The sequence below is a fragment of the Phyllobates terribilis genome, unplaced genomic scaffold (genome assembly GCF_046119375.1).
Source record: "Phyllobates terribilis strain yellow unplaced genomic scaffold, ASM4611937v1 Scaffold_8__6_contigs__length_399053987, whole genome shotgun sequence".
NCBI lineage: Eukaryota > Metazoa > Chordata > Amphibia > Anura > Dendrobatidae > Phyllobates > Phyllobates terribilis.
In genome coordinates, this window is record NW_027362768.1 from 140,987,729 (window position 1) to 141,007,186 (window position 19,458).

General features: G+C 44.2%; 1 protein-coding gene and 1 non-coding gene across 4 annotated transcripts in view; both read left to right on the forward strand.

Annotated features, from left to right (window-relative positions):
* The window catches only part of COP1 (COP1 E3 ubiquitin ligase), a 193,050-nt gene that overhangs the window by 164,899 nt on the left and 8,693 nt on the right, over positions 1-19,458 (forward strand). The window lies entirely within an intron of this gene.
* On the forward strand, positions 4,672-4,806 carry LOC141160525 (small Cajal body-specific RNA 3). Its single transcript, XR_012250281.1, has one exon.

Genomic DNA, 19,458 nt, shown 5'->3' on the forward strand with positions numbered 1-19,458 from the left:
CAAGAAACAGGAGACAATGCATGATGTGGGCATAATGTGTCTGAGAGCAATTTCTCCGAAAATGAGAGAGAAAATTATCTGCAGTTATAAGTCCTTAGAAAAGTCTTATCTTTCAGCTTGCATAATACAAATGTTCTGCAGTTTTTCAGGTATATATGAAAATGGCACATGCAATTCATGAATTTGGCTCCCAAAGTCACAAAAATGTTGGCAAAATTCTAATGTACTCAAAAAAACACCGGGGGGAGGGGGGAGTGGAGTTGCGCCAAATTTTGCGTCTTTAAAAAGTCTCAGTTGATGACTTCAACTAATGCACCTGAAATTGCTAGACACAAAGTGGGTGGAAAAAAAACAGGCGAGAACAAATAAAACAGACTTGGAAAAAGGCGCAAATAACATAATAACTTGGGTGCTAACAAAAAAAGGCACAAATAGAAAAAAAAAGAATAATGAATTGGGTGCAAAAAAATAAAAAATAAATAGACTTGTTTTGTCATTTTGTCCCTTGCCTACATTATGTCTGGAGACAGCCCATTTCTGGGCCCATCTTCTTTTAATTAGATATCTGAAAATTCCAAGCAGCAACATACATGAAAAACACAATGTCCAAACCTTATGGTATATCAAAATTCATCTTTATTAACCGCGCATGTTGGGTAGACACCCAGGTGGTATCCATATTCTTACATCCAAAATTCATTGGGAAAGCTCGCGGTGGATGCTAGGTGTGACACGCGGGGAACCCAGCCCACAGCCCAGCATCCACCGTGGGGACCGCGTCCCTGATGTCACATCAGCGGAAGGAAGAGCCGGCTGCAGCCGGGTGTCACGTAATGCCTGTGAGCAGCCAGCTATAGCGCCGCTCACAGGCAAGAAGGACAGCTAAAGGTATTTGAAAAAAACATTTATCGGCAAAGGGTAAATGCATGGGGGCCTATTAAATATTAATTATGGATGTTCATTTTTATTTTAATTCTGAATTCTGTACATTGCATAAAATTGCATTAGCCTCTTGCTATGTAAGTTATTACCAGAAGTAAAAGAACAGCTGGTATGACCGGCCTATATAACCCATACGTGAAGGGGGGCTCGTGGCTCTTTCCATTCTACATTACACCGCTCAGTCTTAGGATCTATGCTGGCTGAGGAAACAGCTGCCGATGTAGGCCCAAGCGGACACATGGTGTCATCCTGACACACGTGCTGGACACAGACAGATGCAACCTACCAGTCAGGATCCCAGAAAAGATGGGTGAATCTCAACTATTAAGCTAATTATGGACAATCACTTTGTAACTATTTAACCCATTTTATGTAACTGCTGTAATTGTTCTTTTTAACGGACAATCCAAGAATAAACCGCTACATATTTTTTCTTAAGAATATTGTGATATATTATTTGATCGATCACATCTAATAAAAAGTCCTCTATAGAAATATACGTAAATAAGTATTTTTTTCAGGGCCATTGTAAAAAGTAGTGGACAACTTCTTTAATATACCATTCCATGGTGGCCTAGTGTAGAAGTGAGGCTATACAGTAATTGGTTGAGAAGAAAAAAATCATGTTTGAGGAGATGCTCATTTGAACATTTGAGGCTTAGGGGGATGTGTTGATCCTCCAAAAAGTTAAATAGGTCTAGTTAGCCATATGTGGTTTTATCGAGACCTGAAACTGTATGGTCTTAGACAAAATTTCGAACAAAAGAGGTCCACGTTGCTGAACAAATGTTGGATCAGCTGGTGAACTTGCTTTTGAACTGTGACGCAGTGAAGTGAACACAGAATTCCCATGAGGATGAAGTTAGTTTGAACTCTTGGGCCTAGTTACTTTCGATATTACTGACACCCTATTAGTAGTTGCCTACAAAGTGTTAGAATACACGGTTCAAACATTGACACTGTCTGAGACTGGTGGTTTACTTGCCTCCAGCGACAAGAACCATCAGGAAGTTGCACACCTAGTTTAGCTTCGGTCCCTGCCCTGCATTGATCATACAGATTCTTGTTGGACTGGGAGAGGAAGAACTGTGCAGCAATGGATTGTGTTTAGTTTTTTCACGGTGCTTCGGCTGCTGTGTCTTAGGGAGGAGGAAGAACTGTACATCTGCAAAAAGTTCTCTCTATGATCTGAGGGGTCTGGTGCTGCATGACTGCAGACTATCCAGGTATGTTCACTAAGTGGATTTTGCAGGGAAATCCAGTGCAAAATTTCAAGTCTGACTCTTATTGTTTTCTGTGAATTGCAGTGTGATCTGCTGTGGGTCCTTCTGCAGACTTGAGAAAGTGTCATGTCACTTAATGAACCCTTTGCAAAGCTCCCAGCAGAAGAACGCATGGGCGTATGAAAAATCAAGTAGATTTGCTAGTGCAAACAATGGAAAACCTTTAGTTGGAGTCATCCACACAAATTTGGGCTTGCTGATGGTGTCCATATCGATGCCTTTTAGGATAATTTTTAATACACTGATAGTCTGAACATGCCATAATGTCTCCTGTTGGAAGAAATGCATATTTTTGCGCAGAGGTCTCTCTTCATCTGTAATACTTGGTTATTTTAAAGCCGCTAATGCTATCCATTTAGTGAAGTCCAATTTCCAGTCTTCCTGTGCTTTACATCTCTCTGTTATAAGCCATAATGATCAGCATTTAGCTCATCATTTCTTCGGAAGTAGCAAAGAGCCAGACACGAGCCTTGACAGCCTGTAATAGCTGTTCTCGGGGTTTCGGTCCGTCTCTGCTTTTCCCCAGGTAGGAACATTTATAATTATCTAATGGCATATATAATTTACCTGTCCTGTATTTAGTTTGGCCACTCTTCTGACGCCTTCATTTTATGATATTGGGGCACATTAGTGTAAGGCAGCATATTGGTAATTGCATTACGTCCTCCTGACTCCAGCACTGGGAAGTGGTTAACGCAGCCTTTTTCCCGCTCTCTGACGGTTATTGAAGGTTGCTGAAGTGCCGCTGTCCATCTTTTTTACGGCTGGCACCTGGAGAGTGTGAGTTACGGCGTCTCCAAGAGCTTGTCGTAATTTATTTATCAGAATTACACAAGACAACAGGAGAAGCAACGGAGATACAATGTTAAATATGTGCGTTGGCATGAAGGTGGCTGAGCAGGGCATGGTCGGAATTTGACATCTTGGTCTGAACAGATATATATTGCTAAGTGATGTGGGACAAAGCAATGTACAACTTTAAGGCGCTTCTTGGCATTAGAGCGGGAGAAGATAAAATGCGTTGGCAGCACAGAAAGCTTTTAGATCACATATAGAGCATCCGAGTCAACAGGGATGTGTTATTAAGGATGTTCTTTGGCAGAATAAGCAACATTAAGGTGGCTAAAGAGCTCTTCCAAGCACCTTCAAAATAGATGGGGAAGCGCTTGTGACTGGAGCAACCTTAATGAATCACCATAATAATTCCTAATAACCGGTGTGAGGAGCAGTGTAAAATGTAGAGGTCCTTTCAAGTTCACTTAGGCAGTAAATAAATACAATATAGTGCTCATCATAGGAGTTTTATGTAAGCATAGATACTTGCAGGCGCTGTACCTACTCTTTACACTTCCTTCAGACCCGCGACTATTGATGCAGAGACTTTGTTGGACTTGGGATCAGGGTAGGCGTCAGACTGTAGTTTTCTTCTGTCGATGAAATGGACTTCTCCTGTGGACACTGCAATCACGGTGATATAACTTTTAGTAGATGTTCTGATGTGACATTCGTTGAGGTACACGTCTTTTAGTGGAGAATATAAATGGTTATTCCTATCTTGGCAAGTTATCACTTATGCACAGTCCACCGTTGGGATCTCCACCGATCCCAAGAATGGGGTCATAAAAATCCTTCTAGATTAGTCGGCGGCCAAGAACAGCACTCTATCTCTGACAGTCCCATGGACAATGGATGGAGCAGTGTTGCATGTGCTCGCCCATCACTGTCATCTATTCCACTGGTGAAATTGGATTTGATATAACCAGCTTATTAGGGATGGCACCAACTCGTATAAAATGATGGTGCACGTCTCTTGCCACATCTTCCTCCCATTTCAGTAACTAATGGATTAGGTTTATCAAGCTGCTTGTTGAGTACAATTCTCAAATTTATGATAGTTATTAGGAAGTCTTGCAATGAATTCTAACTCTTAAAGTGACAACCCCACCCAGGCACTGCAATATGGCCATGCGTTTGTAAGGTAGAATCACCTTGCCTGGTGCCCTCCATTTGCCTCTTCCGCTGAGACCCGCTTTCCAATCGTCTTGAATCCAAGTTTTCCTCCGCAGTGGTGTTGGGGGCAGCGATAAATGTGAATCAGGCCCCCACAGCACAGGAAAGGCAGGGGCGGATATATCATTGGTGCACCATGTGCAGCGGCACAGGGGCCCAAGAGGTAAAGGGGTCCACTACCACCTTCAAATCAGCAAGAAGGTGCAAAGAAGGTCCCATATACTGTCTCTAATATCTTGCACAGGGGCCCTCTTCCGTCTGTGCCGGCCATTGGGGGAAGGTGTAGGTCAGATGTACCACTGCACCCCCTTTGCCACTGCAGTAGCCATGTTGGGTGCGGGAGTAACCGGAACGAATGCCCCATGACAGGAGGCAGCAGGCCTTTCCATGTGTCTACAGTCATACACAATACATGGCTAAACTTGGTAGAGCAGTTTGTGGAAGCTGAGTGAGTCCTCGTGTGCAGGTGCAGTGTCTGCCCGCGGTACGAGGCTTCCTATAGTAATGTCCTGGAGATCTCTGTCTGGTTGTGTACAGCGCCCGCAGACCGGATCGTTCCTCTCCAGACACCCTCGTCTCTGATACATTTCTGTAGTTTGAGAGCAGCACAGATCAATGCGCCAACAAGAAGTAAAGGACGTATATTGTGTTGTACCTAATGGAGCGTTACTAATGACTTGTTTCAGGGTTTTTTGTGGTTTTTTTCTTAATTTTTCCACTTTTATTCAACTCTTCTCTGTACGTTCTGTGAGCTGCGTATTATACCCAGCAGTAGCGATCTATACCATTAGCGATCCACAAGAACATTTCTATACTTTATTACAGCAGTGCTGCAGTGGTTTGGTTGTTTTTTTACATAGCCATATGCAATTTTTTTTTTTTTTTTAAGCACTGCGAAAAAAATATATAGGGCAAGATGCAGTTAAAAAAAAAATACTGGCAGGATGCATGGGCGTGATTTTTTTTATTTTTTTATTAGGGGGCTGTTAAAAATAGCTAGGGGTCTTTGCGCACATGTGGAGGAGTGTCCGAAAGAGATCTCAGCACATGGTACACCTTGGATTCTGATGTTCGTCCACAATCGCATATTATCCAAACTTGGACTTCATTTATACTAGATTGTGCATCACAATTTGGGTAAGTATAACATGGAGATAATATGTTCATGAGTGGACAAAATTGTTAGTTCCCTTCTGGTAAAGTAAGAAAAGCCCACAATGGTCACTGAAATAACTTAAAACGGACAAAGGTAATTTTTAACTCTAAAATTACTGAACATCAACTAACGAAAATTTGATTTTTCTTTTGAATTTTGGTTCAACAGAAAAGAAAAAAAAAGACTCCTAGAACAAGGAAAAAAGAAACAAATTCCCGGTTCCTTTAAGGGTTAAGGAATCCAGTTTGTACAAATTATTTTCATTTCTTTCCTACTCTTACTTTTCTTTTTTTTCTTTGTTCTCTTACCTCCAGTCACTCATCTATAATCAAATTGAGAAATTTGATTTGCGTTAAGTATGTCGAAGATGAAAAATGATTAGTACTGTGCAAGAAGGCTGTTATCAAGTTATAAAAATCTGTAGTTTTATGGTTTTTTGTCCTTGAGGGGGATTTCAGCTTTTCACACCACAGGGGGTCATATTTCCATTATTTCACTGACATATCATCCATGGTAACCACCTTCCCCGTTATATCTCCACCTCAATAAGTATACAGAGCTTATACAAGTTTTGGTGACACTTTGTAGCTATTTTACTTTTTACCATCACTTTCCTGATACAGCTCTGGACACCATCTTTAGGGCTCATTCAGATGTCTGTTTTCACAGATCCATCTTGTACCCATTATAGTTTGTGGGGCTGTTCACATGTCCACACATTTTTGCAGACCTGATGATCCTCACAAATTCACAGGGGACACCGCAACAGAGAGGGGCCATAAGACCGCGGTGTCTGGTTTCACAAACTCCTGCACTGGATAGAAGTACTTCACCATCTTATTAAACAGTGCAGTTTTTTTCCTTGTTAGCAGTGCAAGGGTTAATCTGTTCAGTTGAAGTTCCTGGAGCTTTCCTACCTGGATTGTTTCAGCTATTAAGTGTTGGCCACACTCCTCTGCTATATATTGCCGCCTCTGGGATCTCTAGTATTAGTTCTTACTGCCTGGTTCTGGAATTGGAGGTGTAGATCGAGGATGGAGTTGGCGTTTTGGAAATTTGTCAGGAAATTGTTGATTGGAGTTTTGTCTGTGTGCACATCCTCATCTCGAATTTGGTTTCTCCTTTCTTTAACTCCCCCGTGTCCCACTCGGTTATTTTGTGTGGTTGGTATTTCATTTATCCCTGTCAGTCTTCTCTTGTTTGTCTTTTAAGTGTTTTCCTATTCACTTAAGCTTCCCACTACCATGGGTGGGGGAGGGATATATAAGGGTTGATATAGGAGCATAGCCAGGCACGTGAACCCGGCGTCTCCACCTTCAGGAGTAATCTGGGGGACATGGATAGACTAGGGCATCCCTAGTTCTAGGGACCTGGTTAGCGCCCATAGTCCCAACACCATTGTGACGCCTATTCTATTTTGATCCCGAGTCAAAGATAAAACTCACCACTGCATGTCAATGAGTCAGTGTAATATTAGGACAGCACTCGGATGCCATTTTTGTGCTGTCCATTTTTCACAGACTGTTTGCTGGGGAAGCTTCAGAAACCTTCTTAAAAACTAATGAAACTGATGTAAAAAAAACTGACCAAACAGTGACAAAAATGAGATCAAAACACTGTTGAAATTCAGAATTTTTATTGCACACGTGAAAAATCATTGACTTCTGATGTGCTAAGAGCCACCACACACCACTGCTCTCGAGAAACAAATGGAAGTCTGCGGTCGGGCTGTGATTGAAAAGAATATACATTATTAAAAGTTAATAACCACAAGCGGCATTAACAACTTGCTTTATTGGAATTACGGGTATACCCTTGAATAAAGGAAGCGATTAGCCGGTGGTGAATGACTTCTGTTGAGTGCCCCCTGCATAATTGAGCAGACAGCTTTTTGATTAATGGTGATGTTCTTTTAGTATAGTAGCAATGGAGGCAGACTTTTTTTTTAAACACAAACATAAATACACACACACCCACAGCCACACAACCACAGCCACACACAACCACACACAACCACAGCCACACACAACCACAGCCACACACACACACACAGCCACACACACACACACAACCACAGACACACACACACAACCACAGACACACACACACACAACCACAGACACACACACACACACAACCACAGACACACACACACACACAACCACAGACACACAGCCACACACACAGCCACACACACACACCCACAGCCACACACCCACAGCCACACACACACACCCACAGCCACACACACCCACAGCCACACACAGCCACACACACCCACAGCCACACACACCCACACACACACCCACGCACACGCGCACGCACACACACAACCACAGCCACACACAACCACAGCCACACACAACCACAGCCACACACAACCACAGCCACACACACACACAACCACACACACACACACACCCACAGCCACACACACACACAAACACAGACACACACAAACGCGCCTTTACTGGGGCATAGGAATATATGTCCCACACTGTATTGTATGATTTGTTTAAAGCTTTGAAATAATGAGTTGCTTCCTCGTGGGTACTAGATTAGGTTTTCATGATGAACCCACCTTTTTGTTATTTTTTCAGTATCTATATAAAAGAAAACAAATCTTGAAATATTCTATTTTTTTTTTTTTTTAACACTGGTGAACATGTCACCTAACGCTTCCTGTTTTCTGCTGCTCACTCGTGATAAGCGAGCGTGCTTGCCACTCGATCGCGCATCGGGGTGCTCGGGTACGCATCAAGTATTGCGGGTGTTTGAGTCCATGCCCCGCATGTTTTGCGGCTGTTAGACAACCAATAAACATGCAGGGATTCCTTGCCGCAAAACATGCTTGGCAGGGGATCGAGCACCCGCGATGCTCGATGCGTACCCGAGCACCCTGATGCTCATCACTACTCATCATTTGACTTTGCTGTGTAGAATGGGATAATATAAGCAGAGTAATTTCATTATCATTGGTAGAGATTTGATGAAGGCAAGACAGGAACACTTTTAACACCGAAAAAATCTGAGAACGCTTTGATGAGAAGGTATGCTGAGCCGATCAGCCTTAAAAAGTTTGCACCAAGCATATTATTAGGTAATTGGAATACAGGACAATTTATTTAAAAGGTGCCATTGGATTTTAATGGGAAAGGTATGATGTGTGTTTAGTGCGAAGTCCCCCACAATGTTCTGTGGGAACATTTAAAGGGTTATTTAAAAAAATGTCAGCTCATGATGCAATTTCATTTAATTGTGCCAGTATAAATAATTAGGTTAGTCTAGTGTTATGTTGTTGTTTTTTTGTTTGTTTTTTATTTACTGAATACCTCCTCAATGGTGAACACCACCCCCCTCCTGATTCTGCTAACCCTCTGGTAACATTGGTACCATACTCCAGTAGTTCCTATTGCAAAAGTCGAACATGCGCAGATGCTCACCTAGGTCTGCGCGCCTCCTCTCTAAGGCGTGTGCTTCTAATAATTTTATGAGCCAGCTGCCTGTTAAGGCTGTTCACCTGCCCCTTCAGTAAACCGTGCATGCGCAGTTCAGGATATTCTCTCCTGGGCAGACAGTCAACACAGCTCATCTAAACTTTGCTGAGCCAGCGGCACACCACTTGTCAGTCATGAGGCTGTGCTGGCACTGTGCTCTGTTAGTCCTGCTAGTCTGTGCTGCTGACAAAATGTATTTGCTTAGTTTGCAGTAGATGCAGGTTTGGCAACTCAGAAGCACACATGAGAGCAAAGCGAGGGGCCTGCAGCACTGAGAGGACGCAGGCAACGGCTGGGAAATGTGGTTTTAACAGTAAATGGAGGACTGCTCATTCAGCTTTGTGAGGCTAGATACACAGCTGCTAAAAGAGATAAAAAAAAGTACAAGTAAGAAGCCTAATATTGGTCTTAAGCCTGATTCAGAAGTCCATGTAACAGTTCATAGACATATGCCTGAATAAGGCTCTAGTCCAGGGGTGCACAACGTTTTTTAGTCCAAGGGCCACATTGCCATACTGAACAGATCCCAAAGGCTTAAAAAAATTAAAGGTGTAATTACTTGAATATATCACCAGAACAACGGTTAGTACATTAATACATTTCCAGAACCATGTTCTGAGTATTTGAGAGATTTTGAGGGTTTCTGCTAAAAATTAAACGCTCCAAATCCTCCTCATAATACAGGAACAACATAACTAATGAGACACAGACAGTATCAAATATGCATATCCAGGTACCTTTATAGATTACATCTGTTCTGATTTGAAGTCATTTTTCTTTTCTCCTCCATTTTGTCCAGATGCCATGATGAGATTTTATGCCCAAAGCTAGTCTCTGCAGACTTCCCTATGTCTTCAGCAGCTGACACATTACCCTTAAAAATAAAAGTATCATTATACTGCTCCAAAAATATAAATATCTCCTATGCAGCTCCCCTGAATAAATAATTGCCTCTCATTGTGCTTCCTGCACAAAATATAGCCCCCACACTACCCCTTTCTATAAAATACCCCTCATACTGCCCCTCTCCATAATGTCCACCCTCACAGCCCCTCTCCATAATAAACCCCCCACACTGCCCCATTCTATAGTATACCCCCTCACAGCCCTTCTCCATAATGTATCCCTACAGAGCCCCCCCCCCCATAATATATGCCCACACTGGCCTTCTCCATATTAAACCCCCCACACGGTCTCTCTCCATAATATACCACCTCACAGCCCCTCACCGTAATAACCTCCCTCACAGCCTCTCTCCATAATATACCACCCCACAGCCCCTCACCATAATAAACCCCCTCACAGCCCCTCACCATAATAAACCCCCTCACAGCCTCTCTCTATAATATACCCCTCACCATAATATACCCCTCACCATAATATTACCCCCTCACAGCCCCTCTCCTTAATTTATCCCCTCACAGCCCCTCTCCTTAATTTACCCCCTCACAGCCCCTCTCCATAATATACCCCCTCACAGCCCCTCTCCATAATATACCCCCTCACAGCCCCTCTCCATAATATACCCCCTCACAGCCCCTCTCCATAATATACCCCCCTCACAGCCCCTCTCCATAATATACCCCCTCACAGCCCCTCTCCATAATATACCCCCTCACAGCCCCTCTCCATAATATACCCCCTCACAGCCCCTCTCCATAATATACCCCCTCACAGCCCCTCTCCATAATATACCCCCTCACAGCCCCTCTCCATAATATACCCCCTCACAGCCCCTCTCCATAATATACCCCCTCACAGCCCCTCTCCATAATATACCCCCTCACAGCCCCTCTCCATAATATACCCCCTCACAGCCCCTCTCCATAATATACCACCTTACAGCCCCTCACCATAATAAACCCCCTCACTGCCCCTCACCATAATAAACCCCCTCACTGCCCCCTCACCATAATAAACCCCCTCACTGCCCCCTCACCATAATAAACCCCCTCACTGCCCCCTCACCATAATAAACCCCCTCACTGCCCCCTCACCATAATAAACCCCCTCACTGCCCCCTCACCATAATAAACCCCCTCACTGCCCCCTCTCCATAATATACCCCCTCTCCATAATATACCCCCTCACCATAATATACCCCCTCACCATAATATACCCCCTCACCATAATATACCCCCTCACAGCCCCTCTCCATAATGTACCCCCTCACAGCCCCTCACCATAATGTAGCCCCTCACCATCATAAACCCCCTCACAGCCTCTCTCCATAATATACCACCTCACAGCCCCTCACCATAATAAACCCCCTCACAGCCCCTCACCATAATAAACCCCCTCACAGCCCCTCGCCATAATGTAGCCCCTCACAGCCCCTCGCCATAATGTAGCCCCTCACAGCCCCTCGCCATAATGTAGCCCCTCACAGCCCCTCGCCATAATGTAGCCCCTCACAGACCCTCACCATAATGTAGCCCCTCACAGACCCTCACCATAATGTAGCCCCTCACAGACCCTCACCATAATGTAGCCCCTCACAGACCCTCACCATAATGTAGCCCCTCACACTTTTCATATCACCCCAAACTGCCCCTTTCCTTATCTCCCCCACAATTCCTCTCTACATATTGTCCCCACTGCCCCTCGCTATACTATGCCCCCTTTCACAATTTTCCAATTACCTCATAATGTCCTCCATTGCCCCTTTATGCCCCTCATCTAACATAAAAGCTCATTTCTTCAGCTCCTCTGTGGAGCGTTTACCAGCCCAACGTCTCCTCAGCCTGTGCGGCCCCAGCAGCAGTGTGAGGATGTTACCAGTGTGCTGACCTCATCACGCTGCTGCACATCGGGGCACCAGGACTGACCTGCGCTGCTCTGCCCCAGGCCTGGCGCTGCAGTGTTTAAATGTATTCTCGTATGAAAGACTTGAATGGATTTGAATATAGGAAGAAGGGAGCCGCATCTCTTAGACAGCGCCGCGGACCGCCTAACATCGCTCGGCAGGTCGCATGCGGGCCGAATGCTGTGCAGACCTGCTCTAGTCTGTAAATTAACAGTAGTTATTCTGATACTGTGCTTTGTGAAAAATAATGCAATTGTGGGAATAGCCGTTTAACAATATAAATACCGTAGTATAGTAAAAGAATTGTAACGAGTTGGGTAACTGATGAGCCATCACCGGGCCTAGATTTCATTAGCTACATGAATGTCTAATAGTGGTTTACAAGCTCTTTAAGTAATTGGAGAGTGTGATTTATGTAGGGGCGCATCTCCATAGGAGCTTCACAGGTGCAGGTAATTCATTGCCTTTTACTGGATTTATGCGCTTTGTCCTATGATGGCTATTTCAGGGAACGTCTTACGTCACAAGTTGTTTGGATCCGTCCTGTGGAGCATAAGTGATCATCTTTCTCTCCACGTGTTTGCTGTTCTCTGCTATGCTCCGCTAGGAACATGATGACCCGGAATCCAGATAACACCGTGAAAGCCGAAAATCTCCCCCCACAAAGCACCAAATAAACAGCAGCCTTAGTCGACAAGCCTGAGCAAATATTGTTTTATTAAAAGACAAAGAACTCCAGGGCAATTGACAATGAGCAGTGGATTCGTGTCCTTTCTTCCCAGAGAAATTCACTCTGCTGGGCCGTGGGCAGAGTGACTTGGATGTGAGTGGCAGCTGAGGACTATTGTATCTAGAGCGGTTAGTGAAAGCGGAGGACCATTGTATCTAGAGCGGTTAGTGGAAGCTGAGGACCATTGTATCTAGAGTGGTTAGTGGAAGCTGACGACCATTGTATCTAGAGCAGTTAGTGGAAGCAGAGGACCATTGTATCTAGAGCAGTTAGCAGAAGCAGAGGACCATTGTATCTAGAGCTGTTAGTGGAAGCTGAGGACCATTGTATCTAGAGCTGTTAGTGGAAGCTGAGGACCATTGTATCTAGAGCTGTTAGTGGAAGCTGAGGACCATTGTATCTAAAGCTGTTAGTGGAAGCAGAGGACCATTGTATCTAGAGCTGTTAGTGGAAGCAGAGGACCATTGTATCTAGAGCTGTTAGTGGAAGCTGAGGACCATTGTATCTAGAGCTGTTAGTGGAAGCTGAGGACCATTGTATCTAAAGCTGTTAGTGGAAGCAGAGGACCATTGTATCTAGAGCTGTTAGTGGAAGCTGAGGACCATTGTATCTAGAGTGGTTAGTGGAAGCTGAGGACCATTGTATCTAGAGTGGTTAGTGGAAGCTGAGGACCATTGTATCTAGAGCGGTTAGTGGAAGCAGAGGACCATTGTATCTAGAGCGGTTAGTGGAAGCTGAGGACCATTGTATCTAGAGCTGTTAGTGCAAGCAGAGGACCATTGTATCTAGAGCTGTTAGTGGAAGCTGAGGACCATTGTATCTAGAGCTGTTAGTGGAAGCAGAGGACCATTGTATCTAGAGCTGTTAGTGGCAGCTGAGGACCATTGTATCTAGAGCTGTTAGTGGAAGCAGAGGACCATTGTATCTAGAGCAGTTAGTGGAAGCAGAGGACCATTGTATCTAGAGCAGTTAGTGGAAGCAGAGGACCATTGTATCTAGAGCAGTTAGTGGAAGCAGAGGACCATTGTATCTAGAGCTGTTAGTGGAAGCAGAGGACCATTGTATCTAGAGCTGTTAGTGGAAGCAGAGGACCGTTGTATCTAGAGCAGTTAGTGGAAGCAGAGGACCATTGTATCTAGAGCTGTTAGTGGAAGCAGAGGACCATTGTATCTAGAGCTGTTAGTGGAAGCTGAGGACCATTGTATCTAGAGCTGTTAGTGGAAGCTGAGGACCATTGTATCTAGAGCTGTTAGTGGAAGCTGAGGACCATTGTATCTAGAGCTGTTAGTGGAAGCTGAGGACCATTGTATCTAGAGCTGTTGGTGGAAGCTGAGGACCATTGTATCTAGAGCTGTTAGTGAAGACGTGTATGCTGTGCATTTCAGACACAAATGTACAAACCACCAAAGTTTGGATACCTCGCTGAGTGTGTGATTTTCTGCACAGCAACTCCGCTATTTGCAAAATATGATTTACATAGGACTGCAGAGTTTGTGTTGCAGAAGATATATTTTCTAATTTAACCCATTTTGCAGCCTAGGACATGTAGTGCAAAAACCCTTGTATATGCATTACTTGTGGTCAACTGTGCTATTCTGTTCAGTCCCCAGTTTTATTACAACCCTTGGAAGTGGCATATCTAATAATTTGGCTTTTGGATTAAAAAAAAAAAAACCCGCATGTCTGAACGATGGGGGCCACCATTCTGATTCCTATATAGAAAAATCTGGCATGAAAGTAAGTAATATGCAAATCAGCCTGGAAGTGCACTGGGGCTCGTCAGTGCACATGGACTGCTTCCTTCAGATTCCTTGACACACCCCCAGTGCACTTCCTGCCTGATTTGCATATGGCTTCCAGGCTAGATTTCTCATAACTGCCACATCAGATCTCTACAGACAAGATGCTTGGGGAGGGCATATAAAAAATGGATGGTTTTAAGCAACAACACATTTCGTTGTTTTTTTTTCATTACTGTATATTTTGGGGAAGCGGTATGGCGACCTAAAAGCATCATTGTAGCTTCCGTTTGTCACAGAAGTCTGCAGAGATGAAACATTCGGAGCAATAAAATAAGTGAGTGACAGGGGGAGTAACTTGTTAGCATCCTTCCTGCTTTCTCCAGAAGTCGTCTCCGGCTCCAACGCTTTTCCTGCACTCGTCTCACTGATTGCCGTGAAGAGCTGGAACAGCCGGCGTGTCGTGGTTATTACAGTATGTCATCTGTATGCAAAGTGAAGGCCGCCAGTGTAAGGGCAGAATGTAATTATCAGAGAACACCGCAATCTGTAACATCATTACAGATCGCTCCGTGAATCCATACACATGGCTCCGGAACGTCTCCAACGCCCCACTCCTCTTAGCCATGAAGGTTCCCCCTGCGTGATTGCAATTATAGCCATAGCATTTAATTTTGTTGACGGAGCAGATCCTTCTTAAATCCAGTGGATTTTACCTAATTACATTTGATCCAACACATCGTAGCTTTACCCATTTATGTTGAGCATCTTGACAGATACAGAAGTTGAGACATCACAGCTCATAGAGAAAAGTTTAGTAAGAAAATCTGTTACAAGTACAGCCTTGTCCCTTACATTAGATTTTTGAGATTTCCTGCAGTTTCTGGAGTGTAATTAGTATATAGATTGCTCCCATGTCTAAAGCTTCCTAAGCTGAAAGGTGGATCTCCCTCCAGGTCGCCTTTTCTGCACAAATATTTCCACTTCAGGCACGTTTTATATATAAAGAGGTTAAAAAAAAAGAATCTGTTAGGATTTTTGCTTCCTTAGTAGCGAGCTGTACAGCGGAGAAGGAAAAAGCCATTACACACTCAGCTGGTGCAAGATATTTCTGGTCCAGCATTTTCCATTGTCAGATTGGTGGTGTTAACACTGCGCGTGCTGGAAGGTTCAGAGAGGTAGCAGAGCTGCGTTTGTCACTGAGCTATTCAGGGCTGCGTTTGTCACTGAGCTATTCAGGGCTGCATTATTAGGGCATAATGTGTTAAAGAGGAGATCTGCTACTGTCCACAGCAGCTTACTTCTGTATCGAAAGTGAACGGTGTCAGTGATGTAAATTTCCCCTACACTTACGGAGATTTATGCACAAAACCTCCCAATAGTGCATGCGACTCAACAGCTGTGTGGGGTCGTAACGTCATTGGCATTATTCACTTTGGCTTTGCTCTGGACAGCACCAGATAAGCCTTTTAAAGGCATCCTTGTGCTTTCAGGTCAAAACAGCATAGAAGTATAGATATTCCAGCGCTTCATCACTTTATTACAATCTTATGTATGGCTGTAAGACAACTGGCTGCAGCAGGAGCTTCTCCCCTCTGCCCAGTCTAGCATAAGACAGAAATATTGTGATGTCCCATCTTTTTACTACACTCCCCCCTGAGCCGTTACCGAACTGAAAATGGAGTAGATCAGCAGCAGATGAGCCACTGTGTTCTGTGCCGGATTTCTACAAGACTGCTTGTCTTTCTGTAAGATTTTCTACAGATTCTTATCAGTCTGGTAGCGGTGGCCATACAATTTGGCAAGCAGTTTTCTAAAATGAATCGGCCGACAGCGTCCTCTCTCAACCCGCCCATACACATGCATGCATCGTTCAGCTGAGCGTTCATGCGTGTTGTAATGGGGAGAGGGGAAAGAGCTGCAAAAAAATAACAGAATGGGGTGTTGAAATTCAACATGCCTGATCGTTCTTTCTCCCAACATCATCTGTCTGGGGAAGGGTTGGGAGGCTCACATTTACATTGGTTAGACCTGTCTAATGTATATGAGGGCCCTAAGTTTTGGTGTGTGCTTTGATCATTAAAGGGGTAGGCCAGCATTTTGTATTGATGGCTTATCCAAAGAATATCAGATCGGTGGGGGTGGCATATGTCAGTCGCTGATCAGCCTTTCCCGGTGGTGGATGGATGTGATCAGTTGTGGAGAGGAACAGCACAGCTCCGTCAACCGAATCATGACTGTAGCGGGAGGGAAATACAGACCCACTCCCATTCATTTGAATAGTGGCGGATGTGCAGTACCTGGCCGCGGCCACTATGCAGTTGACGGAGCTGTGCTGTTCCTCTCCGCAGTTGAGCACCTGGGGCTGACATCGGCATAGGGAATGGCTGATCGGCAGGGGTGCTGGGCGTCGAGCTCCAACCAGCTTGGTATTGATGATGTATCCTAATAGGCCATCAGTATAAAAGTTCTGGATAACCCCTTTGATTTTTAGGCAGTAAACACAATAGATAATGGTCAAACTTTTCTCGGCCCTTCAGCATGGCCTCAGGCGCTTGCATTGAACCGACCACTGATCCGAGCAATCTGCATTATGGAGCTGGAATTGAGGCCTCCATCATGGGAAGAGCAAAAGCAAATGTTAACGTGACCAAAAGGGAAAACAAACCACCCAAAAAACATATATATATATCTCTGCTATACTACATGTGCAGCACTAGATAAGGTCTGATCTGGAAGCACAGTGGTTAAAACCAGAATGTTTCCTCTAGATAGCGCCTGCCAAACTGTCCAGGAAAGCAACCAGTGTGTAATGAGAAATGGAAAGGTCGTTCCGTGTTACGCCTCCTTACCCCAGAAGGGCCTTCAGTCAGGACGCTCCAGCTTATCCGGAGGTGGAGAATAGTGCTGTCCAAATCCTTTTAAACATTGTATACATGTCATACCCCCAGGGGCATTTACATATGCTCCCTGATAATTATGTGACTCTTACGCTTTGCTGACCTTATTGCTTGTCGCTATTTTAATTCATTTTTTTGCATCAGATTGAAATGTTTTATTTAGATTTGCCATATTGACACATAATAGAATTCATTTTCCGGAGTGTATGATGTTATAACGATCCCGAACCTCGAATGATCAGAAGTCCGCTTTCTATGGAGAAGAGGCTGTTGTAGCTTCAGGGCGGCTCACACTGCGATAGTTGGAGTAATAATGGGTCCTGCCTCGGGCATGTTTAATTTTCCGGTATTTCAGGGTGGAATTGGGCTGCGTAGCTGCATGTGGGAGATCGGAGAAGAAAAGAAATTTGTACCGCTGCGCGCACTCGAGGTGCATGTGCCTGATCCGGGCATGACGGCTGCGTTCAGCACGCGGGCTGCAGGTGAATGAGCCGGCAGAGCGGCTCCGCTGCCCCCCAGCTCAGCGAGTTGGCAGCATGTCAGGATCAGAATGGCAGAAGATGCTCCAGGCAGGTTGCTGGTCACAGTGATTCACTTGCTTGCAGAGAATGCTGCTGAGGGTAAACAAGTGGTTGATGAAAGGCGGTTTTCAAGTCTATTAACAGCTTTTGGCTGTAAGTGAGTATAAAATGTGTAAATCGCAATTTTTTTTTAACTGATCACAGCTGCAATTGTTTCTTTTTTCTGCCCTTTTTTGTACTGAATGCAGCATAGCAGCAAATTTTAGGTTTTTGTCGGAAAATGACTACAGTGCAATTGACTTAGTATGCAGGCCACAATATAGCCGGTACCATGCTGTCAGCCCCCTCCCCCCCTAGTTTTCTACCCCAGCATTCAGTTTCTCCAACATACCGTATAGTTACTCAGCATAGAGACGTGCGATTTCTTTTAAGGCGATTTTTCGTTCTTTGCTCTTTAGTTTTTTTTTGTTTTTCCTTCCTTCTTTCCAAGAGCCATAACACTTTTACATGTTTCTGTCGACATAACCATATGACATTGTTTATTGCCGTACGAGTTGTCGTTCTGAATGACACCATTTCTTTGTACTGCAAAGGGGGTAAAAAAAAAAAAAAAAAAAAAAAAGCAATTCCATAAAAGTTTTTTTTCGGCGGGGGTGTGGGGGGGGGGGGGTTCGTTTTTACGGAATTCATTGTGCGTTTAAAATGACCCCCCAGCAATATGAATCTCCTGGTTACAGCAATGCTAAACTTATTTCGGCTTAATTTTTATTTATTTTAATGGTGGAACAAATTTAAAACTTGTTTCCAAAAAGCAATAAAAATATAGCGATGCAAACCACATTTTTTTTATGACCTGTAACTTTTTATTTTTCCGTACCCAGGAGATTATCACTAGGGGACTACTGCTCACGTGCCTCCTGGTCCAACCCGCCCCCAATACTAATTAGCAGCTTACTGTCAGTATACACAAAGCTGTGGTGTGGTTAGCTTTCTGGGCTCTGCACCCAGTAAACTAAGTTACACATTGCTGGAATCAGGGTCTCTTTCTCTGCATTACGCTGCTCTCAGATGAGGTAGCAGAAGCCTGTTGACAGGACTAGTGTTCTCAGAAATGCTCTTTTCACAATAATCTTGAAGTCTAAACAGGCTGCCAATCAACAGACCAATAAGCAAAAACACTTGTTCATTGGGTGAAATGATCTTTTGTGCTGCAAAAAAAGATCATCGTTCTCGGCAGCGCATTGTCTTGTGTAAACCGGATCGGTGCTGCCGAGAACAATGACAGCCTTTGCACCCTGAACAGCCTCTTATAGATTGATTGTTCAGTGTGCGTCTGAAGAGCGATCTGCCTGTGTAAATCTGCTACTAAATGACCACCGATCAGTAAATATTTATCGATCAACGATCGTTTAAGGCCACGAAATCGAGTGTTGTAAATTCTCCCTTCTGCTGCTGAGTCGGAGACACATCAGTAGGCCTTGATTATTTGTAGTGTCGGGGGTCCCGAGGATAGGCCGTCCATATTTACGCTCCAGAAAAACTCTACATACAGTATCTTTTTAAAATTAACCAACCCAACCATATCGTCAGGCTGGATTGTAAACAGTCATTGATTGTGGGGCGGAAAACACAGGCGGATATGGAGCAATGTGCGTCTGATGACAAGAATTAGGAAGCAAAAAATAAGTAATACGGTCATTCAGAATCCACGCTGCCCGAGGTACAATCACACACAAAGGTGAAGCAAGAATACGGTTTGTGTCAATGCGTTTCAAGGTTTTCAGACCCCTTCATCAGGACCAAACCACAATCAATGACCAGAATTAGATTTTCTCCTGCTTAATTATCAGCTAATTACCCAATCAAATGGCCGA